The 26,163-nt window shown below is 43.3% G+C and overlaps 1 protein-coding gene and 1 non-coding gene across 3 annotated transcripts in view; one reads left to right on the top strand and one right to left on the bottom strand.

The window, feature by feature from the left end:
• TET1 (tet methylcytosine dioxygenase 1) overlaps window positions 1-3,567 on the bottom strand; it is a 168,398-nt gene extending 164,831 nt beyond the window's left edge. For both annotated transcript variants that reach the window (XM_066242442.1, XM_066242443.1), the window contains exon 1: window positions 3,519-3,567. The gene's annotated coding sequence lies outside the window, so the exon portion shown is untranslated. The remainder of the gene's footprint in view (window positions 1-3,518) is intronic.
• A 22,255-nt stretch (window positions 3,568-25,822) lies between these two features.
• Window positions 25,823-25,929, top strand: LOC136313746 (U6 spliceosomal RNA). Its single transcript, XR_010727191.1, has one exon. It is a non-coding gene; the product is annotated as a U6 spliceosomal RNA (small nuclear RNA).
• Window positions 25,930-26,163: the final 234 nt, after the last annotated feature.

Here is a 26,163-nt window from a genome sequence, read left to right as displayed (position 1 = left end):
TAGGGATCGAATCTGCAATCCCGGTGCTTTGGGCAGAGGCTCTGAGCAGCCAAGCAATCTGGCCAAGGCAGGCCACACATTCTTTAAATTTCCTTAACCAAATTGGTCAACAAATAGGATTAGATTTTTGCCTGAATGTTATTTGAGCTTACTAAGTAATTAGAGTCTTTCACTAAACAGAGCCTTTTTTTCACAGTTATTGAAGTTATCACCTTGCCTAGAAAATGAAAAGCTGACTTCCTCAATTTTATCAATTGTCTGTAAAGGACAATATTGACAGTACCATGTCAATAAGTCCTTTCCCACCTATATTTCTTTCTCCTTGGGATCTCCCAAAGTTCCCTGGGCAGGAAGTGGTTGACCTGATGTAATAATACAGCCCACATGTCAATTTAAAACTATACTGCAATCCTTCTCACTACCAGCAGTTGCCAAAAAAAGGTAGTATTTGCATACAGAGAGCTAGTTGCAAAGTAACACTGTTTTTAGTCACTGCATTGAGCTCTTGGGAATTTAAAGGCTACTGCACTTGACTGACAAATACAAGACTTAAAACATACCTTTTTTAAAGACCCCACCTGGCTTAGTTTCCTCCAGTAACTTCTGTAAGTCCTACATTTAAAGGAAGAGGAGGTGGGCGGGTTCCTTGCTGTTCCTAGATAGTTTTCTACCACAGGAAGTGTGAGAGACTTCTGCACATGGAAAAGGTGTTCAAGGAAACTCACTAAAATGCCAGCAGATTTAGTCAAAGGCTCCTTCCATATGTAAAACAACCTTGCTGCCCTGCAGAGAGCAAGAAAAAAAGGCCTACAAGGGCTACAGAAAAGGGAAGCGAGAAGTTAAAAAGGTGATAGAATGAGCCTTCTTAAAACAAGAATAGCATAAAACACACTGGGAAGAAGAGAGAAAAGCCATAAGAAAATGTGTCTAAAAAGGAGGGGCAAAAGGCAGAAGAAGGGGAATAAATTTACAGTAATGAAGCTAGAATACTATAAAGACAACTGGGATTAAATCACTAAAGACTAAAGGTAGAAAAACAGAGGGAGGAAAAAGAGAAATTTAAGTATGCTGGGAGAGAAAGATAAAGTTTCAAAGAAGAAGGTGGGGGAGGGGAGAGACAAACCAGATAAAGAAGATTGGAGGAGGAAGAGAAAAGGAACAAAGGGCAGAGACCACGGTGATCCAAACCTCGGACCTATCAATTCTGGTAGACAGGAGCTGAAAGCAATAGTTAACTTACATTAAAATGTTCAAGTGGTGGACCCAAGAGTTTAAGTCTGAGCTACTCATCCTCTCAAAGAAAAAGGTACACTGTACGTTACTCCCATATAGCTTGATTCTGAAATTTGACTGAAATCATCACATGGAATTAAACACTGTCAGAGGTTGACGACCGACCTTAATTGGGGAGGGATGGGACTTGATTTTTTTCACTTGTGTAAAAAATCCAATACCAATAAAATCAGAAAAAGCACCCAAAATTACGTTACCTAAATATTTAGTTCTTGGAAATAATAGGACTAATCTCCCAATATGTCTTTATTAAGTCATCCATTTGCATGTACCCCCACCTTATTTAACTGTAGTCATAAATTCCAATATGCCCTAAATAACACTTGCCCAAACTGCTTAACTAGCACCTTTTCCATATTCTTTTTAACATCCTGAGGCCTACGGTTTAATGGCTGGGAGGGGGAAGGGTAAAGGATGAGCACACTTGGGCTCCGGGCGGGCCTGAGGTTGCAGCCCCGGAGCACCGCCCTTCAGCCAATCCCGGGACGGCGCGCTGCGAACCCCGCTGACACTGGCTTGTGCACCTCATCTTTTCCTCGCTCAAGATCTTTGAAGCACTTTTCAAACATTTCTTCACTAACTGATCAATAGTCTGACGTATTATGCAGCTTATTTTGTCTCCCAAAGCAGAACCGGAGAAAGTGGGTAGAGGCACAGTTGCGACCTATACAAGATTGTTAATTCGTGAGGAGGACCAGTTAGGGGGAGGAGGAAAGAAATTCCTAGATCGAGCAATATCTGTTCCCTTGGTGATGCATTAGTTTTTACTGGGTCAGAAATGCCCAATTTGGCCGGGCTGGGTAGCACAGTCGGTTAGAGCGTTGTCCCCCTAGGCCAAGGTTGCGGTTTGATACCCGGTCAGGATATACGCAAGAATTAACAAATGAATGGATAAGTAAGTGCAACAAAAAATCGATCTCTCCCTCTCCGATCATTTTTTTTTTTTTTAAATGCCCAATTTGGGTTACCCATTCACGTGGAAAGCTTACAGGGACCGGCCACCAACTTCCTGAACACTTTTCGTGTAGAAATATATATACGGACCGCACTCAGCCTCTCCAGGAAGCTAAGCCGACGTGGGAGGGCGGGTGAGAGACGAAGGGAAGGTGAGGAGAGGGGGCGAGGAGGAGAGGGGAGGAAGGGAAGAGCGAGAAAGGGAAAGGGGAGAAAGGGATCTAGCCCTGTCTCATCCAAGACACCACCACACGCGAAGCGGCACCGCCCTCGCGGACCGGGACCGGGACCGGCCTTCCCGAGCCGCCAGCTGGCCCCGGCACCGGAGTCCGCGCACCTCCCACCCTCGGGGCCCGCTCGGGGACAACGCCTGGGCGGACTGGAGCGAAGGCAACGCCAGTGCGTTGGGCAACCGGGTGGAACTTAGAGTTTCTTTAAAAAGCCATTTTAACAAAACACGAATGTTATCCCCTATTCCTTTCTTCCCGATCCGCAGCACTCCCGGACAACCCCTGGACAAAGTTTCGTTCCTGAAGTCCTATCCCCGAAACGCTGAGGGAAGCAAGAGCCAAAACGTTCTCCCGAGGAGCCTGTCCCATGTCAGCACGAGAAGGGGGGATTATTCAGGGTTATGCTTGAGCGCGAGACACCCCGGGTTGCCCACCCAGGACTTACCCAACTCTCCCCTGTCCTTACCCGGAGGCGCCCCGACGTGCGACCGCCCTGAGAGGCTCTTCCACGGTCAGCAAGTCCAGGGGCCCTTCGGGAACACACTGGCCCTCCCTCCGCCAGCCGGGTTTCCAGCTGCCCCCGGAGCAGAGCCCGAGGCGTCCCCACCTCCCCCAGCTCGCCCCGCAGCGGGGGCTCGGAGGAGGGGGCAGACGGTCGCGCCCTCCCGCTGGGGGCATTGTTTCCCACCCTCAACAAAAGCTCTCCAAGCGCCCGGGGTGAGGGGTCGCCGCGGGGAGCCCGGCTACCCTGGCGGCCCCAGAGGACCCGCAGACGTGGAGCCCCAGCGCCAGCCCCGAGGAGTAGAGCGCCACCCCTGCACCCCCTCCGGCCCCGGCGTGCGGGTCCCCGCGCCCCTGCCCTCGGCCGGGACCCCAATCACCGCGGGCCGGCTCAGGCTCGAGGGCAGCGCGCGCGCCCCCAGCTCCAAGCCTGCACCAGCTCTTGGGCAAACTTTCCAACTCGTTCTCATCCCCACAAGTTTGGAGCCCGGGGCCCAGGAGAGAGTGAGGGGCGCGCGCGGGACCGGGACGGACACCTACCGGCACGGTTAGGGCTTGAGCCTCCGCGGTGGACGGCTGCTTCCCAAACGTCCACAGCGGAGAGGCAGGTAGAGCTGCATGATTGAGGCGGGGCAGGGGCGCGTCCCGGGGGGCAGACCCGGGAGCAGAGACGCCTGCGGCAACGTGCACAAAGTGGCGCCTGAGCGGTCTGCGCGGCTCTTCCCCGCCAGGTCAGCCCCCCGGAGCTACAGTGTCGCCCCAGGACAGACCTCGGGGAGTGAAGCTGGGGCTCTGCCTCCCCTGGACCCCGCACCGCTGAGTGAGAAGCAAAACGCGAGCTGGATTTCCCCAAATTGGAGCTGGACTCCGCCCCCCTCGACCCTTTGCCTCCCCTTAGCCCTCCTGCTCTCTTCCAACTTTTTTTTTTTTTTTTTAGGTCGAGGCAGAACATTGGGAAAGGAAGGGGTTTCTAGTCATTATCTTTTTTTCCAAAGGACTCTCGGGCTGCGAAAAAAGTTTTAGGGTCAGTAAATTGAATATCTGTAGATACATAAGTGGGTGCCAGGTCAGAGGTGACACACCATTGTGCAGTATCTAGGTCGCTAGCTATGAAAAACTGCCCCTCAATAGCAAAGACTGCCTGAGCAGGTGGTGTGCAGCGGATAGAGCCTCCAACTGGGACACAGAGGACTCAGATTCAAAACCCCCCGGAGGGCGCAGGCTTCAGCAGGGGCTCATCCAGCTTGAGCATCGATCGAGTCACTGGCTTGAGTGTGGGATCATAGACAAGATTCCATGGTCACTGGTTTGAGTCCAAGATCGCTGGCCTGAGCAAGCGGTTACTAGCTCTGCTGTAGTCCCTCCTCACCCCTACACCAAGGCACATATGAGAAAGCAGTAAGTCGATGAACAACTAAGGAGCCGCAATGAAGAATTGATGCTTCTCATCCCTGTCCCTTCCTGTCTGTTTGTCCCTATCTGTCCCTCTCTTTGTGTCTCTCTGTTTCTGTCACAAAGATAAATAAATAAACAGCAATAAATAAACAGCAAAGACAGCTACCACAAGAGTGTTCTGTTCCCTTGACTCAGTGCTTGATGTCTGCAAAGGTCATCGTAATATTTTTGTTAGTTATTTGGCCTGTACCTTGGTGGTGGTCTTTATGGATGAAGAAATTAAGGTACAGGAAGAAGTAAGTTTTCAGCATTAGGAGGAATAGCCCAATAGGAGCATTATGCCAACATTAAGACTGGGGCATCTGTAGCCCTGGCTGGTTGGCTCAGTGGTAGAGCGTTGGCCTGGCGTGCAGAAGTCCCAGGTTCGATTCCCGGCCAGGGCACACAGGAGAAGTGCCCATCTGCTTCTCCACCCCTCCCCCTCTCCTTCCTCTCTGTTTCTCGCTTCTCCTCCCGCAGCCAGGGCTCCATTGGAGCAGAGTTGGCCTGGGCGCTGAGGATGGCTCTGTGGCCTCTGCCTCAGGCACTGGAATGGCTCTGGTTGCAGCAGAGCAAAGCCCCAGGTGGGCAGAGCATTGCCCCCTGGTGGGCATGCTGGGTGGATCCTGGTCGGGCGCATGCGGGAGTCTGTCTGACTGCCTCCCTGTTTCCAACTTCAGAAAAGTACAAAAAATAAAAATTAACCCCCCCCCAAAAAAAAGACTGGGGCATCTGAATGTCTCCCAAAATGTTTGATGGCTGTTGCTTCTTCCAACAGTCAGTCATCACACAGACAAGGAAATCCAAATCTTTAATAAATGAGGTCACAGTGGTAAAGAAAATCCTGTTCATGGAACTATCATTCTTCTCAGATCAAACTTCAACTAAAGAGAAGAGTCATTCTGTCATTGCCTTCCACATCATTTTGTCTTCATTCTACACAAAATTATTCTTTTAATAAGCATAAGCAGATTGCTCTTTTGAGAAAGATCCTAAATTTTCAACTTTTTCCACTGATTGATTCATTCAAATATAGATATCCTAGAGAGAGAGGGGAAGGGAAAAAGAGACAGAGAGGGAAAGAAACATTAACCTGGTGTTCCACCCATTCATGTATTCATTAGTTAATTCCTGCTTATACCCTGACCCGATGGTACCTGCAACCTTGGCATAAATGAGACCATGCTCTAACCAACTGAGCTAGCTGGCCAGAGCCTCAGATACATTCTTCAGCTAGGAACTAGGCATACAGCTCTAAATAAAATATGCCTCCTACCCAGGAGAAAAACACATTCCAGTTTGTGACAGCACTTCTATGTTTTCAATGCTACAGCCAGATAAATGTCTTGGTTGGAAAAGTCAGAAACATGGCACTTGAAATAAATCTTTTTTTTTTTTTTTTTGACAGAGACAGAGAGAGTCAAAGAGAGAGACAGACAGGGATAGACAGACAGGAAGGGAGAGAGATGAAAAGAATCAATTTTTTTAAAATAAATTTTTATTAATGTTAATGGGATGACATTAATAAATCAGGGTACATATATTCAAAGAAAACATGTCTAGGTTATCTTGTCATTAAATTAAAAGCATCAATTTTTCATTGCAGCTTCTTAGTTTTTCACTGATTGATTATATATATATATATATATACACACACACACACACACACACCTTAGGGGAGGGCGCTACAGCACAGTGAGGAACCCCTTGCTCAGTCAGTGACCCCGCACTCAAGCTGTTAAGCCCACGCTCAAGCAGGCGACCTTAGGGTTTTGAATCTGGGTTCTCCATCTCCCAGTCAGACACTCTGTCCACTGAACCACTGCCTGGTCAGGCTGAAATAAATCTTTTTTTTTTTTTTTTCTGAAGCTGGAAACAGAGAGAGACAGTCAGACAGACTCCCGCATGCGCCTGACCGGGATCCACCCGGCACGCCCACCATGGGGCGACGCTCTGCCCACCAGGGGGCGATGCTCTGCCCATCCTGAGCATCGCCATGTTGCGACCAGAGCCACTCTAGCGCCTGGGGCAGAGGCCACAGAGCCATCCCCAGCGCCCGGGCCATCTTTTGCTCCAATGGGGCCTTGGCTGCGGGAGGGGAAGAGAGGGACAGAGAGGAAGGCGCGGCGGAGGGGTGGAGAAGCAAATGGGCGCTTCTCCTATGTGCCCTGGCCGGGAATCGAACCCGGGTCCTCCGCACGCTAGGCCGACGCTCTACCGCTGAGCCAACCGGCCAGGGCCTGAAATAAATCTTGACTGCAAAAATAGTTTCAGTCAATGTTTTCAAAAGCCTAATCGTGAATACATTGTCAGAAACAATCTCCTGTACCTAGATGAAAAGAATGTCGGGAGAGTTTCAGTCAAAACTTGATTTTCATAAAGAACAAAAGGCAAAAGATGATCATGAAATAGCAATATCCTGGCTTTTGTTAATTAAAATAATTCACTTTTAAAAGTATTGAAATGGGAAAATCACAAAGACTTAGAAAACTGTCGCCTGACCTGTGGTGGCACAGTGGATAAAGCGTCGACCTGGAATGCTGAGGTTGCCGGTTCAAAACCCTGGGATTACCTGGTCAAGGCAAATATGGGAGTTGATGCTTCCTGCTCCTCCCCTCTTCTCTCTCTCTCTCTCTCTCTCTCTCTCTCTCCTCCTTCTCTCCTCTCTAAAATAAATAAAGTCTTAAAAAAAAAAAAAGAAGCCTCAACTCTTAAAAAAAAAAAAAAGAAAACTGTCCATGGTGACACTTGTTCTCTTCATTCCACAAATGTTGGTTGAATCTGTGCTGCTGTGTACCAAGCACTGTTTTAAACTCTGAGGAAACAGCAGTAAGCAAAATGAAACCTCTGTGCTTGTGCAGCTTCATTTGTTCATGGAGAGGAGTGAGGGGGCAGAAAATAAAGACAAATATGCAGAATATATGTAATGTATCAGATGGCAAAGGTCAGAGAGAGGAGGGAAAAGCAGGAAAGAGAACTGGGATTGCTGGGGAAGGTTGTAATTTTAAATATAGCAATCAGCTCATTAAGTCGATCTGAAAGAGATAAGGGAGGAAGCTGGGAGGGCTTTTTTTTTTTCTTAGTACATAGTAAAGAACAAGGGCAAAGGCTCTGAAGGTGGAATTGTGCCATGGCAACACAACTATTTCTTTTTTTTTTTCATTTTTTTTAGAGAGGAGAGAGAGAGAAGGGAGAGGAACTGGAAGCATCAACTCCCATACGTGCCTTGACCAGGCAAGCCCAGGGTTTCAAACCGGCAACCTCAGCATTTCCAGGTCGACGCTTTATCCACTGCGCCACCACAGGTCAGGCAGCAACACAAGTATTTCAACACTAAAAAATTAGAAACTGTCTAAATGACCATCAAAAAAAAAAATGGATAAATTGCGCTTATTAGGTAATTTGGGGATATTTTTGAGTTTGGAAAAGAAATTTAGTTTGGAAAAACAAGTTTAGGAGTCATCAGCATGTAGGTATTTCAAGCCACCTGGGTATCTGAGTCTTAAACATAGTGCCCAGCAACATCAGGCTCATCTGAACCTGACACTTAGGAGTCTGATATTTATAATAGAAATGAAAAGGTTGGACAAGTCATGGGAAACTAAACAATAAAAGGAGGTGTCTACTCAAGGAGAAGAAAAATTGTAATTCTTTCCGGACTTCAATATAAAAGAATAAATGTTTAAGCAACTTCCCACTATCTTCCCACTACTTGCCCCATTTTTTCTTAATAATAAAACAAAAATTCTGCCTGACCTGTGGTGGTGCAGTGGATAAAGTGTCGACCTGGAAACGCTGAGGTAGCCAATTCAAAAAAACCCTGGGCTTGCCTGGTCAAGGCACATATGGGAGTTGATGCTTCTTGCTCTTCCCCCTTCTCTCTCTCTCTCCCCTCTCTATAATGAATAAATAAAATCTTTTAAAAAAATAAAAAATTTAAAAAATAAAAATAAAAAAATAAAAATAAAATTCCTAAAAAAAACATAAAAAACAAGAATTCCCGTTTTATTCCCAATCGCCTCTCTAGAAAAAGATGTGAAACTCTTATATAATGGGTTGAAATTATGCTTATCTAACTTCCTAAGGACATAACTCTAATGTCATCTTAGCTCCGTTGCTTATTAATTATTGATACATTCGGCAGTGCCCTAGGGAAAAAATATATTCACTTCAAACACACACAAACACACACAGTATTTCTTTCCTGAGGAATATATCCCACCCTGGCTAGGTAGCTCAGTTGCTTAGAGCATCATTCTGATATGCCACGGTTGCAGGTTCCATCTTCTATGGGGATTATGCAGGAATCAACCAAGGAATGGATAAATAAGTGGGACAACAGTTCAATGTTTCTCTCTCTCTCTGTAAAAATCAATCAATAAATTTTTATAAAGAATATAATCTCCATTGGGAAACATTAAAAATTTGGCAATACCTCCTGACCTGTGGTGATGCAGTGGATAGAGCATGGACCTGGAACACTGAGGTCTTGCCCGGTCAAGGCACAAATGAGAAGCAATTCACTATAAGTTGATGGATGCTTTTTGCTCACCTGCTGTCTCTCTCCTCTCTCTCCAAAATCAGTAATTAAATCTTTCAAAGAGCCTGACCTGCGGTGGCGCAGTGGGTAAAAGCATCGACCTGTAACAATGAGGTCGCCGGTTCGAAACCCCGGGCTTCCCTGGTCAAGGCACATATGGGAGTTGATGCTTTCTGCTCCTCCCTCCCTTCCCTCTCTGTCTCCTCTCTCTAAAATGAATAAATAAAATCTAAAAAAAATAAATTAAAAAAAATCTTTCAAAGAAAGCAATATATCATAAAAAAATTAACAATACTAAGTGTTTGTGAGAACCTCATAAATTCTGGCAATATAAGTGGTACAACAACTAAAGATAGATTTATTCTGCATAAGAAAATCAAGGATATAATACTGTAATAACTATGTACAGTGTCCAGTAAGTACTGGAAATATCAATGAGAAACTTTGTAAAGTATGTGATTGTCTAACCACTATGTTGCACACCTAAAACTAATACAAAATAATATTGAATGTAAACTATAATTTTAAAAAATATTTTTTTGGCCTGACCTGTGGTGGTGCAGTGGATAAAGCGTCGACCTGGAAATGCTGAGGTCACTGGTTCGAAACCCTGGGCTTGCCTGGTCAAGGCACATATGGGAGTTGATGCTTCCAGCTCCTCCCCCCTTCTCTCTCTCTGTCTCTCCTCTCTCTGTCTCTCCCTCTCCTCTCTAAAATGAATAAATAAAAAAAATTAATATATATATATCTTTTTAAGTAAGTAGGAAAGAATTCATTCCCCTTTGGTAATTTAGTACAGCATAATCTGCAGGGTCCTGGGAGCTAACAGGGTAGGCTGAGCAAGATAAATCTGCAATAGTTTAGCATTGGAAAAGATCTAATGCTGTCAATTATACTAGAGGTCCAGGAGAGCAAGAACAACTTAGATTTAAAAAGATCAGCTATGCCTGACCACCTGTAGTGGTGCAGTAGAGAAAGTGTCAACCTTGAATGCTGAGGTCACTGGTACAAAACTCTGGGCTTGCCTGGTCAAGGCACATAAGGAAGTTGATGCTTCCGGCTCCTCCCTCCACTAAAATTAATTAATTAGTTAATTAATTAATTAATTTAAAAAACGACACCACTTAAAAACCAGGCGGACCTGTGGTGGTGCAATGAGTAAAGCATTGACCTGGAACGCTGAAGTTGCCGGTTTGAAACCCTGGGCTTGTCTGGTCCAGGCACATATGGGAGTTGATGCTTAATGCTCCTCCCCCTTTTCTCCTTCTCTCCCCCCTCTCTAAAGTGAAAAAAAAAAATCTTATATAAAAAGAAAGACCTGCCCTGGCCAGATAGCTTGGTTTGTTGAAACATAATCCTAATAGGCAAGGACTGTGGGTTTGACCACCAGTTGGCATATACAAGAACAGAAAAATGTTTCTGTCTGTCTGTCTGTCCATCTTTCTCTCTCCCTTCCTCTAAAATATATAATTTTCAAAAAAGGATACACCGAGGTTGCAGTTAAAATCCTTGGTCAAGGCCCTGGCCAGTTGGATCAGCGGTAGAGCGTCAGCCTGGCATGCAGGAGTCCCGGGTTCGATTCCCGGCCAGGGCACACAGGAGAAGTGCCCATCTGCTTCTCCACCCCTCCCCCTCTCCTTCCTCTCTGTCTCTCTCTTCCCCTCCCGCAGCCAAGGCTCCATTGGAGCAAAGTTGGCCTGGGCGCTGAGGATGGCTCTGTGGCCTCTGCCTCAGGTGCTAGAATGGCTCTGGAGGCAACAGAGCGACGCCCCAGAGGGGCAGAGCATTGCTCCCTGGTGGGCATGCCGGGTGGATCCCGGTGGGGCGCATGCAGGAGTCTATCTGACTGCCTCCCCGTTTCCAGCTTCGGAAAAATGAAAAAAATAAATAAATAAATAAAATCCTTGGTCAAGACACATGCAAGAATCAAACAATGAATGCATGGATATGTTTAATGGCAAATTGATGTTTCCCTCTTGTGTTCTCTCTTTTTCTTTCCAAAATCAATAATAATAACAATAAAACTCAAGGGACTTACCAGAGAAGTTGCACTGAGCAGGCGTGCAGGATATGCCTTTTACTGATCAATTTACCAACCGACACAGATCTAAAATCTTTTTCTCACTCAAGTTTCTAAATTAAATCCAAAGATTGTCAAGGCCTGACCTGTGGTGGTGCAGTGGATAAAACATTGACCTGGAACGCTGAGGATGCCGATTAGAAACCCTAGGCTTGCCTGGTCAAGGCACATATAGGAGGTGATGCTTCATGCTCCTTCCCCCTTCTCTCTCTCTCTCTCCTCTCACTCTAAAAATAAATAAATAAAATATAAAAAACAGAAAAACAAAGATTGACAAGAACACACAGGATTTGTACAATACATGGTAGGTACAAACCAAAAAACACCTACATTGAGGTAGAAGAAAGAGGAAGTCAAATTGATATTCTGAGGGAGAAAGAAATTGAGATTGATTTTTTGTTTTTTTGTTTGTTTGTTTGTATTTTTCTGAAGTTGGAAACGGGGAAGCAGTCAGACAAACTCCCGCATGCACCCGACAGGTATCCACCCGGCATACCCACCAGGGGGCAATGTTCTGCCCCTCTGGGGCATTGCTCTGTTGCGACCAGAGCCATTCTAGCACCTGAGGCAGAGGCCACAGAGCCATCCTCATCCCCTGGGCCAACTTTGCTCCAATGGAGCCTTGGCTGTGGGAGAGGAAGAGAGAGACAGAGAGGAAGGAGAAGGGGAGGGGTGGAGAAGCAGATGGGCGCTTCTCCTGTGTGCCCTGGCTGGGAATCGAACCCGGGACTCCTACATGCCAGGCCGACGCTCTACCACTAAGCCAGCCGGCCAGGGTGAGATTGATTTTTGAAAGAAATGGGGAAAATTAGCCTATTATCATAATGCCTGTAGAGCATGAAGATATACTTTTAGTTATGATGATAAAACAAAATTTTTCATATTATAGTCAATTCCCAAAAGGAGCAGATCCTAAATCAAGAACTATCTGAGGCCTGACTAGGCGGTTGCACAGTAGATAGAGCCTTGGACTGGGATGCGGAGGACCCAGGTTTCAAACCCATAGGTCGCTGGCTTGAGTGTGGGATCATAGACATGATCCCAAGGTTGCTGGCTTGAGCAAGGGGTCACTTGCTCTGCTGTAGCCCCCTGGTCAATTCACATATGAGAAAGCAATCAGTGAACAACTAAGGTGTCACAATGAAAAACTGATGATTGATGCTTCTCATCTCTCCCCATTCCTGTCTGTCCCTATCTCTGACTCTCTCTCTGTCAAAAAAAAAAAAAAAAAAGCCTGACCTGAGGTGACGCAGTGGATAAAGTGTCAACCTGGAAACGCTGAGGTTGCCGGTTCAAAACTCTGGGCTTGCCTGGTCAAGGCACATATGGGAGTTGATGCTTTCTGCTCCTTCCCCCTTCTCTTTCTCTCTCTCTCTCCCCTCTCTATAATGAATAAATAAAATCTTAAAAAAAAAAAGAGAGAGAGAGAGAGAACTGTGGAACTGTGTGTGTAGTCAAAGTGAGTTTGTTTAGGTGCAAACTCCCTCTGTATTTTTAATAACAAGATTAGGCATTTTTCTCCATTTATGCCTTGTCTAGCAACTTCATTGGTAACCTTTCCAACCTAATAATTCAAATTGTCATCTTCCAAACTCAACCTGGAAGCACCCCCTCCACTTGGCCTCTATATCTGCATTATCCATCTTTTCAACTCCTTGCAAGCAGTGGAATTCTGTTGGCGCCTCAGCCAGTTTCAAAATCTTGACAAAAGTTTGCCTGAGGTCTTCTCCCCTCCCCCTCCCCCCCCACCAGGTCTTTACTGCTTCTCAGCAATCCTTGCTTTGGAGATTTTTACCCTCTTCCTTCCTTGGGAGGGACTTGTTCTAAGTATTTACTCTGCTCATCCCCAAAGCTGCTCAAAGCCTAGCTGAGCCCGCAGTCTCCATGCTACTTTATTTAAGCAGTTTTTACTTCATTAATGAGATTTTCTTGCCTAACCTGTGGTGGCGCAGTAGATAAAGTATCAACCTAGATTGCTGAGCTTGCCGGTTCGAATCCCTGGGTTTGCCTGTTCAAGGCACATAAGGAAGCAAGTACTACGAGTAGACATCATTTACTTGTAGTACTTACTTCCTGTCCTATCTGCCTCCCACATCTCTCTCCCCTCTCCAAAGATCAATAAATAAAACCTAAATATATATATATATTTTAAATGAGATATTTTTGTAGCGTCTTCAGTGTCTTCTTCATTACTCCTCTTTTCTGCTGTCTATAAGTCTTTTATGTTTATCTTGCCCAGACTACCCCTTTTGCATGACTTTTCTCTACCTAACCTTAGCCCTATTTCTCTCCAAAATGAATTTTATGTCTTGCTATTTCTTGTTCCTTGTTCCCGTTAACATTAATCCCTGAGTCCACTGACTCATTCACTTGAGGTTACATTCCAAACATAGCTTCATTCTTCTTCCCCACTCTTCATCTTGAAATGTCCCCTCCCAGGAATTCTGTGACCCTTATAGACCACCCTAGTTCCCCTCCTATATGCCCAAAGAACCTTCACCATCTTCTCCCTCAGGTTGCTCCCTTCATCAGAGCTCTTTGGCACTGCAAGCACTTCAGGCCTCCTGATCCAGCACAAGACTTTCATGGCTGAATCTCCAGCCCTGAGGGTTTTGCTCTATAACTCCAGCCCATTATCTCTAACCTCCCAGGCCACATGCTTTTTTGCTGATGTGTTTCCTTTCATTTTCACCTGACACTTGCTGGAACCTGCACCACTCTGAAGCTTCTTTTTCTGTCATACAGGGTAACCTCCACTAGTAGTAGTGACTTCATAGTAGTCACCATGAAAACAACTGAATTATTTCTGGACATTTTCTTCCTCCCCACTGAGAATTCACTTAAACCTATTTACATCATCTGATGAGTCTCTCCTAACAAACATTTACCACAGTTTTATGAATAGAGGGATTAGAAAGGTTGGGATAGCCTGACCTGTGGTGGCGCAGTGGATAAAGCGTCGACCTAGAAATGCTGAGGTCGCCGGTTCAAAACCCTGGGCTTGCCTGGTCAAGGCACATATGGGAGTTGATGCTTCCTGCTCCTCCCCCCTTCTCTCTCTCTCTCTCCTTTCTAAAATGAATAAAAAATAAAAAATAAAAAATAAAAAATAAAATAAAAAAAAAAGAAAGGTTGGGATAGTATATAAAGGACTGCCCAGAAAGTCCTCCCTCTTGTTCTGTATTTCTTTTCTCTATCTTACCGTCATTCTTGTTAACCTAGCAACCTTATCCTCATCCCTCAAAACCTAGCTCACGGAGCTCCTTTTCCATGAAGCTTCACACAGTTACCTAGTGTAAGGCCAGTGGCCGCCACCATGGCCATGCAGGTTCCCATTGGATTTGGGCAGATGGTAAAGAAACTGGAGCCAGAAAATGGCGGGTCTTTCCTTTCATTAAAGTTTCATAATGGCAGACGAACAAACACAGGCAGGGGAGACCGCTTTCCTTTCTCGCTCAGGGCTCCCAAAGCCCTGACCCACTCTGGACTCACCAGACATACAGGACACCCCCCCCCCCCCCCACACACACACACACACACACGCCTCAGCAGAGTTCCCAAACCCCTCAGCTCTCTCTCTCTCTCTCTTTTTCTCTCACTCTCTTTCTGGATCTCTGCCAAACAGGTTGTGTGGGGGGGGGGGCCTTCTCCAGCAAACAATAGCAAATAGCAAACAATCTCCCCTCCAAGGCAGGAAGGCAATCTGCAATTTGCAAACTGAGGCCCTGAGGGTAAGCAACAGCAAACTTCTATAGACTCTACATATACACACAAGGCATTGTCCCATGCCAATGCAACAATTAGGCAAAATATAAGTGAGCAAACCCTACACACATGTTTTACACTTGGAACGTACTGGTTTGGCCAACACCCAGCAGAACCAGGAGCTGCGTCGCTCCATCTACACTGCTTCTGCAGTATTGCGTATCTGTCTTAGTGCTTCTCACACTCTCAGCTCCAGTCAACAAACTGTATTTCCCTTTTTTTAAATAGATTTTTATTTATTCCTTCTCAGAGAGATAGGAGAGAGAGAGTGAGAAAGAGAGAGAAAGAGAGAGAAGGGGGAGGAGCAAGAAGCATCAACTCCCATATGTGTCTTGACCAGGCAAGCCCGGGGCTTTTTTTTTTTTTAAAGCATTTGATTTTTTTTTTAAGTTTTTTATTTATTTATTCATTTTAGAGGAGAGAGAGAGAGAGAGAAAGAGAGAGAGAGAAAGAAGGGGGGAGGAGCAGGAAGCTTCAGCTCCCATTTGTGCCTTGACTGGGCAAGCCCAGGGTTTTGAACTGGCAACCTCTCAGCATTCCAGGCCTACACTTTATCCACTGCGCCACCACAGGTCAGGCAAGCCCGGGGTTTTGAACTGGCGACCTCAGTGTTCCAGGTCAACGCTTTATTTCACTGTGCCACCACAGGCCAGGCCCTTTATATATATATTTATATTTATATTATATTTATATATATATAATATATATATTTATTCAATTTTAGAGAAAGAGAGAGAGAGAAGGGGGGAGGAGCTGGAAGCATCAACTCCCAAATGTGCTTTGATCATGCAAGTCTAGGGTTTTGAACCTGAGACCTCAGCATTCCAGGTTGATGCTTTACACTGCACCACCACAGGTCAGGCAAAGGGCTTATTTTTCATTTTTATATTCCCATTCTTAGCTCAGAACTTGACACACAGACACCCAATAACTCAAGAAATTGTTAATAAATGTCTCTCTGAGGTCCTAGCTATAACTAGGTCATTCTATATGAGGTCCTCTATAACTGCGATTATGCGATTCAATGTTTGCACAAGAGAGTTTAATTTCTTGGTAAACTTACAGTATTATAATACTTTAAGCATAACAAACATAAAGCACCTAATATAGGTCTACCCAGGGGCTCTGTGTATCCCTTTCCAAGCCCCTTCCATAATATAATATTTAAGATAAATCTCAAAAATATTTGTCATTGCCTTAAGGATTTCTAAGGCCTTTGCCATCTTTAATTTTATTATTTCAAATCCACTGATAACTCAATTCCTCTAGAAATTTGTCCCTGAACAACCTCACCAAATTTAGATAAGCTCTGAATTATCAACCCTCCTCAGCATGAAAAATAATATTGAATTTTATTAATTCATACTAACCAATATGTAATTTTGACACTGTTTATTAGTATTAAACTGTCAATATTTTATTTCCCTTACTACCAAAAAGTTTTTTTTTTTAATTCATTTTAGAAAGGAGAGAGAAAGGGGGAGAGAGAGAGAGAGGGAGAGGGAGAGAGGAGTGAGAGACAGAGAGAGAAGGTAGGGAAGAGCTGGAAGCATCAACTCCCATATGTGCCTTGATCAGGCAAGCCCAGGGTTTTGAACCAGTGACCTCAGCATTTCCAGGTGATGTTTATCCACTGCGCCACCACAGGTCAGGCCATTTCAGGTCTTATATTTAGGTCTTTGATCCATTTTGAATTAATTTTAGTACAAGAGGACGAACTGTAGTTGAGTTTTATCCTTTTGCATGTGGCTTTCCAGTTTTCCCAGCATGATTTGTTGAAGAGGCTTTCTTTTCTCCGTTTTGTGTTGTTGGCCCCGTTATCAAAAATTATTTGACCATATATATCTGGTTTTATTTCTGGGCTTTCTATTCTATTCCATTGGTCTGAGGGTCTATTTTTCTGCCAATACCATGCTGTTTTGATTGTTGTGGCTCTATAATATAGTTTGAAGTCGGGTATTGTAATGCCCCCAACTTCATTCTTTTTCCTTAGGATTGCTCTGGCTATTCGGGGTTTTTTATAGTTCCATATAAATCTGATGAGGCCTGACCTGTGGTGGCGCAGTGGATAAAGCATCGATCTGGAAATGCTGAGGTCGCCGGTTCAAAACCCTGGGCTTGCCTGGTCAAGGCACATATGGGAGTTGGTGCTTCCAGCTCCTCCCCCCTTCTTTCTCTCTGTCTCTCCTCTCTCTCTGTCTCTCTCTGTCTTTCCCTCTCCTCTCCAAAATGAATAAATAAAAAAATAAAATAAAAAAACAAATCTGATGACTTTTTGTTCCATTTCTTTAAAAAATGCCATTGGAATTTTGATGGGAATTGCATTGAATTTGTATATTGCTTTGGGTAATATGGCCATCTTGATTGTATTTATTCTTCCTAACCAAGAACAAGGAATATTTTTCCATTTCATTGTATCTTTTTATTTTCATTGTATCTTTTTTGATTTCCCTTAACAATGCTTTGTATTTTTCATGACACAGGTCCTTTACATTCTTTGTTATGTTTATTCCTAGGTATTTTTGTTGTTGTTGTTGCAACCACGAAGGGTATTATTTTTCTGAGTTCCTTTTCTGATGTTTCATTGTTGGCATATAGGAAGGCAATGGACTTTTGTATATTAATTTTGTATCCTGCAGCCTTACTGTATTGGTTTACTGTTTCTAGTAATCTTTTTAGGGAGTCTTTGGGGTTTTTGATGTATAGGATCATATCATCTGCAAAAAGTGAAACCTTTAATTCTTTTCCAATATGAATGCCTTTTATTTCTTTTTCTTGTCTGATTGCTCTGGCTAGAACTTCCAGCACCACGTTAAATTAGAGTGGAGAGAGTGGACATATCTGTCTTGTTCTTCATTTAAGGAGAAAAGTCCTCAGTTTTATGCCATTTAATATGATGTTAGCTGATGGTTTCTCATATATAGCCTTTATTATGTTGAGATATTTTCCTTCTATACCCATTTTGTTGAGTGTTTTAAACATAAAATTGTATTGTATTTTATTGAATGCCTTTACTGCATCTATTAATAAGATCATGTGGTTTTTGTTCTTTGTTTTGTTGATATGGTGTATTATGTTAACTGTTTTTTTTTTTAAGGTTTTTTTTTTAATTTATTCATTTTAGAGAAGGGGGAGGGGGAGGAGGAGCAGGAAGCATCAACTCCTATATGTGCCTTGACTGGGCAAGCCTAAGGTTTCGAACTTGCGACCTCAGCGTTCCAGGTCGGCGCTTTATCCACTGCGCTACCACAGGTCAGGCTTACATTAACTGTTTTACGTATGTTGAACCATCCTTGTGATTCTGGGATGAATCCCATTTGATCATGATGTATCATTTTTTTCTCTCAATTTTTTTTCATTTATTCATTTTTAGAGAGGAGGGAGGGAGAGAGAGAGAGAGAGAGAGAGAGAGAGAGAGAGAGGAGGAGCAGGAAGCATCAACTCCCATATATGCCTTGACCAGACAAGTGCAGGGTTTTGAACCGGCAACCTCAGTGTTCCTAGGTTGATGCTTTATCCACTGCGCCACCACAGGTCAGGCATGTATCATTTCTTTAATGTGTTGTTGTATTCGATTTGCTAGTATTTTGTTTAGTATTTTAGCATCTGTATTTATTAGAGTTGTCTTTTATTTCTAAAGGACCTCATACTGTAATACTCTCAATAAATATTGCTGACAAGCCCAATATTGATGGACAGAAGCAATTGGATGATATCTCTAAAATGTTACCTTCTGGGAGAAAAACACTAAGAAATTCTACCAGTGTTATTATTGCTCCTGTGTGAATAATAATTGTTACTGTTGATTGAGAACCATCTTTATACTTTATACTCTGCTCTCTAAATAAACACGGTCTAAGTTGCGACCTAAATGCTCCAAACTTCCAAGTTTTCTCTTTAGCCTAAAGGTCATTTTTGAGCTCCAGACTATCTCAAATTAGATCCTTCACAGACAGATAGGAAGGGAGAAAAATGAGAAGCATCAATTCTTTGTTGTGACACCTTAGTTATTCATTGATTGCTTTCTCGTATGTGCCTTGATGGAGGAGGGAGCAACAGCAGAGTGAGTGATCCCTTGCTTAAAGCCAGTGAGCATGGGCTCAAGCCAATGACCTTAGACTTGAAGCCAGAGACCTTTGGGCTCAAGCTAAGGACCCTGCATTCAAGCTGGTGAGCCTACGCTCAAGCTAGCGACCTGGGGGTTTGGGTCCTCTGCATCCCAGTCCTACTCCCTATCCACTGACTGGTCACCTGAACAGGCTAGATCAGTGTTTCCCAACCTTTTTTGTGCCATGCCCCACCTTATCCTTTCTAAAATTTTTATGTCCCCCCCTATGTAACATACATAATTTTTAACATTAAAAAATTGATTTGTTCACTTAATAAACATAAATGATAGGTTCTAGGAAGAAATCACTATGAAATTGTTAACAAACACAGTAAGTAAAATTTCAAAACATATAATGAAAAACAGAAATTTAAATTCCAAATAATTTTAATACAGATTTTTCTATATTAATTTATTATTTTAATTTAGTGTGATCCTTGCGCTTGATGCTTGCTGCACAGAGATTTTATATTAGGTTCCAATTTGGTTAGCTTTAGTCTCAAGTCTCCACGTTGTGTTATATCCAGCCGATTTCTTTTTTATACCAGTAAATCATTTACAGCACTAAATCCACATTCAGCTAAAAATGAAGAAGGAAACGGTAGCAATAGTTTTCTTGCACATTTGGTTGAATTTGGGTATTTGATTTCTGTTTCCTCACAAAGCCATGCCATCGCTCCTTTGATATTAAATAAAGCTTTAACTGACTGACTCATCATTTTGCAATTCTGCGAGTTATTCTTGATACTGCATATTTGATATATCAGACAAATCGACTAACATTGGCTGCATCATCCATGTTGGGAAATCAATTTGTTTTAAACTTTTTTTTTTTAATTTTTATTTATTTATTTATTTTTTACAGAGACAGAGAGTGAGTCAGAGAGAGGGATAGATAGGCACAGACAGACAGGAATGGAGAGAGATGAGAAGCATCAATTATTAGTTTTTCATTGCGTGTTGCAACACCTTAGTTGTTCATTGATTGCTTTCTCATATGTGCCTTGACCACGGGCCTTCAGCAGACCGAGTAACCCCTTGCTGGAGCCAGCGACCTTGGGTTCAAGCTGGTGGGCTTTTCCTCAAACCAGATGAGCCCGCACTCAAGCTGGCGACCCCAGGGTCTCGAACCCGGGTCCTCCTCATCCCAGTCCGATGCTCTATCCACTGTGCCACTGCCTGGTCAGGCTCAATTTGTTTTAAATCAGAAAATCTTTCTTTTAAATCAGTCGATAGAATATTCAAATGATTGACAATAACAAGTAAAGCGGTATCAGTTACTTCACATTTTTGGAGCCAATGAAACTGTTTAAAGTTTTTGTTGTTAATATGTTTCTGACATAACTCAATATTGGTAATGAAACCAAATATCTTTGCTTTTGCATCAACAAGAGTTTTATTTGTTCCTTGAAGTTGCTTATTTAATATATTTAGTTTTTCAAAGATATCAGCTAAATAACTCACAAATGCTTTACCATCTATTGTTAACAGATACTTCATTTCAGGTTTGTCACTTAAAAAATCACTAAGAGGGCCTGACCTGTGGTGGCGCAGTGGATAAAGTGTCGACCTGGAAAGCTGAGGTCGCCGGTTCAAAACCCTGGGCTTGCCTGGTCAAGGCACATATGGGAGTTGATGCTTCCAGCTCCTCCCCCCGTCTTTCTCTCCTCTCTGTCTCTCTCTCTCCCTTTCTCTCTCCTCTCTAAAATGAATAAATAAATAAATAAATAATCACTAAGAGTATCAAACAGTTCCATAAATCTTTTCAAATAATTTCCTTTAGATAGCCATCTTACTTCAGTATGAAGTAAAAGTCTCACATGGTCTTCATTTTGTTCTTCACAAAATAGCTTGAAAAGATGCTCATATTTGGCACTAGCTTTAATAGCATTAACACACCTTATTACTGTATGTAATACTTCATTCAGAACAGGCGAGATGATTTTAGCTACCAAGTTTTTCCTATCCTATGAATAACACAATGCACAAGAATCATTTCTGGATTCGCATCTTTCATCAATTTTAAGCAGCCATTTTTCTTGCCCATCATATTGGGAGCACCATCTGCAGCACAAGATGTTATATTTTTCGTTGGTATATCATTGACATCTAAGTAATTTTTTAGCTTATTATATATATCTTTGGAGGTAGTGGTGCTTTCTAATCTTTTACAGAACAACATTTTTTCAGCAAAATGTCCTTTATCAATATATCTTATGTAAGTTATCAATACTGCCTCACTGTCTCAAAGTTGATTCATCCATTTGCAAGGAGAATTTTCTTGTTTTCAGCTTTTCAATAAGTTGTTTTTCAATATCCTCAGTCATTTCGTCTATTCTTCTGCTAACAGAATTGTTACTGAGTGGCATAGCTTTTACATCTTTGTCATCTTTTTCAATAACCGTTTTAAGAAATGCTGATATTGATGGTTTTAATAAATTCTCTCCTAGCCTGACCGGGCATGGCGCAGTGGATAGAGCGTCGGACTGGAATGCGAAAGACCTAGGTTCAAGACCCCGAGCTCCCAGCTTGAACAAGGGCTCATCTGGTTTGAGCAAAAGCTCACCAGCTTGAGCCCAAGGTCACTGGCTGGAGCAAGGGGTTACTCAGTCTGCTGAAGGCCTGCAGTCAAAGCACATATGAGAACGCAATCAATGAACAATTAAGGTGTTGCAAGGTGCAAAGAAAAAGTAATGATTGATGCTTCTCATCTCTCTGCCCTTGTCTATCCCTCTCTCTGACTCTTTCTGTCTTTGTAAAAAAAAAAAAATCTCTCCTATAGTGTGATTTTCTCCAGTTTTAGCGATGAATAAAGAAATTTGATAACTAGCCTCAAAAATACGATTATTAGTTGAAGTATGAGCAGTAAATAGAGACTTTAATGTTGTTCTTTTTTCAAAATTTTTCTTTAAAGTTTTAAAGTAACTCAAATTTGAATTAATATGAGCACTATGTTTCGCCTTCAAATGCGCCTCAAGACGACCTCGTTTCATTGATTCGTTGGTCAAGCATTGCTGGCATAAAAGACAAAAAGGAATCCGCTCATCGTGAACAGCGGGTATGAACCCAAATTTTAAATATTCCTCCGAATATTGACGAGTCTTTTTCTTTTATAATTTTTTTTTTATTCATTTTTAGAGAGGAGAGAGACAGAGAGAGGAGAGAGGGACAGAGAGAGAGAAGGGGAAGGAGCTGGAAGCATCAACTCCCATATGTGCCTTGACCAGGCAAGCCCAGGGTTTCGAACCGGCGACCTCAGCATTTCCAGGTCGACACTTTATCCACTGCACCACCACAGGTCAGGCGAGTCTTTTTCTTGCTTGCAACACTCATTTTACTATGGGGTATAAGAAATAAAAATAAGATCAATTAAAAACTAATATTAGCCTGACCTGTGGTGGCGCAGTGGGATAAAGCGTCGACCTGGAACACTGAGGTTGCCGGTTCGAAACCCTGGGCTTGCCTGGTCAAGGCACATATGGGAGTTGATGCTTCCTGCTCCTCCCCCTTCTCTCTCTCTCCCCTCTCTCTAAAAATCAATTAAAAAAAAAAAAATCAATAGGCCCTGGCCGGTTGGCTCAGCGGTAGAGCGTCGGCCTAGCGTGCGGAGGACCCGGGTTCGATTCCCGGCCAGGGCACACAGGAGAAGCGCCCATTTGCTTCTCCACCCCTCCGCCGCGCTTTCCTCTCTGTCTCTCTCTTCCCCTCCCGCAGCCAAGACTCCATTGGAGCAGAGATGGCCCGGGCGCTGGGCATGGCTCTGTGGCCTCTGCCTCAGGTGCTAGAGTGGCTCTGGTCGCAATATGGCGACGCCCAGGATGGGCAGAGCATCGCCCCCTGGGGGGCAGAGCACCGCCCCTGGTGGGCGGGCCGGGTGGATCCCGGTCGGGCGCATGCGGGAGTCTGTCTGACTGTCTCTCCCTGTTTCCAGCTTCAGAAAAATGAAAAAAAAAAAAAAAAAAAAAAAAAAAAATCAATAAATAAAGTGTTTAAAAAAAAAAAAACTAATATTAAAATATGTGTTAAAATATATTCAATGTGCCTGACCTGTGGTGGCGCAGTGGATAAAGCATCGACCTGGAAATGCTGAGGTCGCTGGTTCGAAACCCTGGGCTTGCCTGGTCAAGGCACATATGGGAGTTGATGCTTCAAGCTCCTCCCCCCCTTCTCTCTCTGTCTCTCCTCTCTCTCTCTCTTAAAAAAAAAAAAAAAGAATAAAAAAATATATTCAATGTGACATAGAGTAAACATATACTAAAAATTCATATTTATTTAAATGTATATAACACATTTACTACACTACCACCGCAAATCAAAAGGTATCTATATTTTTTCCACTTGACAAAATTTTCTGGAAAGTTATGCTTCTAAAATTAAAATTGTTGTGCATGCACTATTATAGCCCCAATAATATTTATAAAATATTAGTGATTTCTAGCCCTGATGCAAGAAGTACTTAATAAAGAGTTTAATATTGATAAAAATAAAATCAAATACTTACCAATTATATCTATGCAATATATATGTATATTTATTAAAATCAACAAGCTTTTACAACAGTTTTGACTGACACTTATTTCAAATTAACACCAACTGAATGATGTGAAACACTACAGAAGTTGCGATGGGCCAATTAGGTGAGAATAACTGCATTGTTTAGCGAGTTTTTAAAACGTCTGGGGTTCCCCACGGCAGACAGCACGCTCTGTGGTGAACTCAGGACGAAGTTTACTTGACGAGGCCAATCACCCAGTTGATAATTTGGTCTCTTCAAACGAAATTATACTTAATAATTATTTACCGCAATTATTTAAGAATTGCATTTTTTGTTAAATTTGGCACCGATATCTAGCATTGCATTTAAATGGCCCGGGGGGAAAGAGTTAAAGTCGCGAGTCCATTTTCAAATTGCCCTCCTTAACTATCAAATTGCCCCCCTGTGGGGCATGGGTCCCACATTGGGAAACACCGGGCTAGAAAGTTCTTCAGTCTAGTAGCTCCCTTTATTGTCTTACACATTTGGCAGTGTAAGTGACCCACTTGATCCCTGGAAGGTTTTGTATTCTTCAACTTTGAATGACTGAGTGTGGTAACACTTTCTGGGTTGTGATCAAATCCTTAAAGACACTGACCTCTTTCACCGTAAGCTACAATTTTTACAATTAAAAATATGAACTCTTGGCCCTGGCCGGTTGCCTCAGTGGTAGAGCATCAGCCTGGTGTGTGGAAGTCCGGCCAGGGCACACAGGAGAAGCGCCCATCTGCTTCTCTGGCAGCCAAGGTTCCATTGGAGCAAAGATGGCCCCGGGCAATGGGGATGGCTCTGTGGCCTCTGCCTCAGGCGCTAGAGTAGCTCTGGTCGCAATAGAGCAACATCCCGGATGGGCAAAGCATCGCCCCCTGGTGGGCCTGCCGGGTGGATCCCGGTCGGGCGCATGTGGGAGTCTGTCTGACTGCCTCCCCGTTTCCAGCTTCAAAAAAATATAAAAAAATATATATATAGGAACTCTTATTATAGCACTTTAGTTGTTCATTGCACCCAGGGATGATTTTGTTATCTTATAAAACTTTTCCTAGTGCCTGACCAGGCGGTGGCACAGTGGATAGAGCGTCGGACTGAGATGCAGAGGCCCCATGTTCGAGACTCTGATGTCGCCATCTGTTTTGAGAGAGAGAGAAAGAGAGGGAGAGTGAGAAAGAAGGTGGAGAAGTGGGAAGCATCTACTTGTAGTATATAGTTGTTTTCTGTCTCTGCCTTGAACCCCGCGGGCTCATTTGGTTTGAGCAAAGCTCACCTGCTTGGACCCAACGTCGCTGGCTTGAGCAAGGGGTTGCTGTAGCCCCACATGCGGTCAAGGCATATATGAGAAAGCAATTAATGAACAACTAAGGTGTTGCAACAAAAAACTAATGATTGATGCTTCTTATCTCTCTCCATTCCTATTTGTCTATCCTTCTCTCTGACTCTCACTCTGTCTCTGTAAGAAAATAAAAACAAACAAAAAACCCAGCTTCCTAGTAAAAAACCAATTAGCTCAAACAAAAGAATTGTTTGCTACAATTTTTACAATTAAAAATATGAGCTCTGTGCTGTTAGCTCAGTTTATTAGACTGTAGACCTGATAGACCACAGTGGCAGGCTCCATTCTTGGTCAGAGCACATATAAGAACCAACAAATGAATGTATAAATAAATAGAATAACAAACTTATATTTCTCTCTCTCCATTCCTCTGCCTCTCAAATCAGTGAAAAATAAACAAAAAAGAGCAAAAATCCATCTGAAACCATAAGTCCTGATATTCTGAGACTCTGGTATGAAAATCAAAAGAAGTTGTCCAGTAATAACAACAAAAATCAAGATAGTCTTAGACAGCTTGACCTGTGGTGGTGCAGTGGAACGCTAAGGTCACTGGTTCATATCCCTGGGCTTGCGCGGTCAAGGCAGAGACAGAAAACAACTACATACTATTCTACAAGTAGATGCTTCCCACTTCTCCACCTTCTTTCTCACTCTCCTTCTCTCTCTCTCTCTCCCCCCTCTCTTCAAAAATCAATAAATAGCCAGTGGCACAGTGGATAGAGCATCGGACTGGGATGCAGAGGACCCAGGTTCGAGACCTTGAGGTCGCCAGCTTGAGCACGAGCTCATCTGGTTTGAGCACAGGTCACCAGCTTGAGCCCAGGGTCGCTGGCTTGAGCAAGGGGTCACTCAGTCTGCTGTACTTCCCCATCCCTGTCAAGGCACATATGAGAAAGCAATCAGTGAACAACTAAGGTGCCGCAACATAGAATTGATACTTCTCATTTCTCTCCCTTCCTGTCTGTCTGTGCTTATCTGTTCCTCTCTTTATATTACACACACACACAAAATCAATAAATAAAATCTAAAAAAAAGTCATATAAAAAAAGAAGATGTGTGCTTGCTTCGGCAGCACATATACTAAAATTGGAACGATATAGAGAAGATTTGCATGGCCCCTGCGCAAGGATGACACGCAAATTCGTGAAGCGTTCCATATTTTTGACATGTTATCTTTGAATATATGTATCCTGATTTATTGATGTCGCCCCATTAAAAAAATAAAATTATAAAAAAAAAAAAAGAAGATGTTCACCTGAGCAGTCGGTGGTACAGTGGATAGAGCATTGGACTGGGATGCAGATGACCCAGGTTCGAAAGCCAAGGTCGACGACTTGAGTGTAGTCTCATCCAGCTTGAACATGGGATCATAGACATGACCCCTTGGTCGCTAGCTT

This window comes from Saccopteryx bilineata, chromosome 9, assembly GCF_036850765.1.
Source record: "Saccopteryx bilineata isolate mSacBil1 chromosome 9, mSacBil1_pri_phased_curated, whole genome shotgun sequence".
Classification (NCBI taxonomy): domain Eukaryota; kingdom Metazoa; phylum Chordata; class Mammalia; order Chiroptera; family Emballonuridae; genus Saccopteryx; species Saccopteryx bilineata.
Note: the sequence above shows the minus strand (reverse complement) of the source record. Positions and strands in the feature narration are given on the sequence as shown.